Source organism: Cebus imitator, unplaced genomic scaffold, assembly GCF_001604975.1.
Source record: "Cebus imitator isolate Cc_AM_T3 unplaced genomic scaffold, Cebus_imitator-1.0 Scaffold559, whole genome shotgun sequence".
Taxonomy (NCBI): domain Eukaryota; kingdom Metazoa; phylum Chordata; class Mammalia; order Primates; family Cebidae; genus Cebus; species Cebus imitator.
The window spans coordinates 1,092,222-1,095,097 of NW_016107874.1; positions in this window are offsets into that span (position 1 = coordinate 1,092,222).

The following is a 2,876-nucleotide window of genomic DNA, read 5'->3' on the forward strand; positions in this document are numbered from 1 at the left end:
CAAGGAGAAGTTCAAAGTGCCATAAAGAAAAATTTTAGAAGAATTTTATCTGGACTGAGGGGTCTGGGAGGTTTCTGAAGAAGGGCAACTGACCTGAGATCTACAGGATGAAGAGGAATCACTAGCGGTGGAGGGTGGAGGGAAGAGGAACATGCATTTCCAGCAGAGAACAGAGCACAGGCAAATGTCCTGTGGTGGGAAGCAGCACCATGAGAACTGCAGGCAGGGCAGAGTGGCTGGGCCACTGAGGGCTGTGGGGCTCACGGTATGAGATAAGGCTAAAAGGCTTTGTGTCCTATGTTAAGGATCTGCGACTCAATCTAGAAGCAGTGGAAACCCACTGAAGACTGTTTTATGAGGGGAAAGAGGAAATGTTTTGCATTCCAGCAAGCTCCCTCTGGTTGTTTTAGTGAAAATAGACTAGAGGCAGCCAAGGATACAGAGAATAGTTAGATGGTTTCTGAAGGATTTCAGGCAAAATGGATGGTGGCTCTGGCTAGTGCTAATAGTAGAGATGGAGAGAGGTAGAAAGAACTTAGATGACTTTAAGAATTAATTGGTATATTATTTTGGTAGGCGCAAATCGAATAATCATTTTTTACTCATTCATTCATTAAAAAACATTTCTAAAATGCCTGCTATGAATTAGACTGTGAAAGAATAATTACAATGAATAAAGATACAGTTCTAATTGGAAGACACTGCAAGGGCCCACTTAGCAGAGCGGTCAAGGACATGACTTTGGAGTCAGATATGCTGGCTTCATTCTGATCATGCTTTTAACCAACTGTGTATCGGTGGGCAAGTCAAAGACCCTGAGCCACTTTCGTAAATGGAAATAAATGGTACCTACTTCATAGGGTTGTCTGGAGGATGAAATGAGGGAATGCACATCAAATTCATGACCAGATGATTGCATTTGGAACATCTGGAAATATTTTTTTAGAGATAGGATCTCTCTATGTTGCTCAGGCTAGTCTCAAATTCCTGTGCTGAAGCGATCCTCCCACCTCAGCTTCCAGAGCAGCTGAGACTACATGTGTGCACCAGCATGCGCAGTATAGAACATTTTTAATACAGAAAAGATAGCTATTTTTCTGGGCTCTTAAACAAAGAATCAAATATACATAAATGTTAGTGTATTTGCAAATGTAACGACTTATTGGAAGGATACATAGATGTAAAATGGGTACTTGGAGAGCCCATTCTAGTTAGGTAACACGAAGTCCCGGTAAGCCAGTCACCTATCCTAGAAGTTTTACTATACTTCACATATCCTTTGTCCCAGAAGTGTACACTGGTAGAGAAGACGTCTGCAACACAACTTGTGTTGTACCAACATCTCCTTCCATATCTTCTGTAAACATGATTCACAACATCCACTCATGACTGTTGTGCCTGCAACAGTATTATTACTTCAACATTCAAAGGTAGCTGTAGACTAATACACAGACTAAAACCTATACCAGTATACTGACTTGATCTGCAAAACTTTGCTATTGTTATCTTTCTTATAAACAAAACACTGTAGTCATGAATAACATGTCATATATAACTGCTAATGACTTTGAGCAATTCTATCAGGGATGCTGATGCATCAATGAGTAGACTGACATTGCTGACCGGCTGGTTGAAATCAGAACCCCCTCTGTGTTTTGAGCAAGGAGTCATTGAAGAAAATGAAGTTACCTTAGAAAACTTCCCTCCACCAACTTTTTCTCCATTCAAAAGCTTTTAGAGGAATTCATGTATATCAAAGTAACCACAGAACATTTCAGGATAAATACAACTAATTTTGAATGCAGTTTGAATATCCTTGGTACAATCGAACTGCCTATATTTGCTGTAGAAATGTTTATAAGGAAAAGAACCCATCTGAAGTCCAAAGTTAAATCAACACTTTAGCCAATAAAATCCATTTAGAAAAAAAATCTTCCAAAAGGAACACTTATATATAAGGAAATTATATAAATATTTCATGGTTAATTTATAGTTTCATTTTCTTTAACTTTATTTTAGTAATTAACTTTGGATTTAGTATGTTTTCAGTGGACTCTCAGAAACAGATCACAGATTTTAACCTTGATCCTATGAGAGACAAGGGTTCTACTCACAAAGGCACACTTGTGACCATCACCCAGAGAGAAATTTTAATGCAGCAGCTTTCAAACTGTTCTCAGAATCCTAATAATTCTTCAAAGATGTCTCAGGGCTGCCATGGGGCTGGGGCAGGCTAGGAATTCCCCAGGTGAGTACAGCAAACTCTGGTCCCAATACCAGCATCATCTATTTCGTTTTCTGGTCTTCAGTACTAAATTTCTCTTGGAAAAAACGTCTGCTGCTTTTTTTAGTTTATTTTTCATTTTCTGAAACAGACTCTCACTCTGTTGCCCAGGCTGGAGTGCAGTGGTGTGATCATAGCTCGCCGCATCCTTGAGCTCCTGGGCTCAAGCCATCCTCTCACCTCAGACTCCTAAGTGGCTGGGACTACAGGTGCATGCTGCCATACCGAGCTAATTTATTTATTTTATTTTGTAGAGAGATGAGTCTTGCTTTATTGCCAAGGCTCGTCTCAAACTCCTAAGCTCAAGCAATCCTCCCACTTCAGTCTCCCAAAGTGCTGGGCTTACAGATGTGAGCCATTACACCCAACCAACCGCTTTTTAAAAAAAAAAGTTTGGAAAATTAGAGAATTAGGATTTGTGAAAAGTACAGGTAAGGAGGCTGTCAGTTGAATGTCTCCAAAGCCTGAGATCTTTTTTTCCTCTATAACCATTCTCTGTTCTTCCTGTTCTTCTTCTTTGTCTTTCATCCCTTATATGTTTTCTCTCTCTTTCTTCATTTCCTTTTCCTACCACTTCTCTATGATTAAAAAA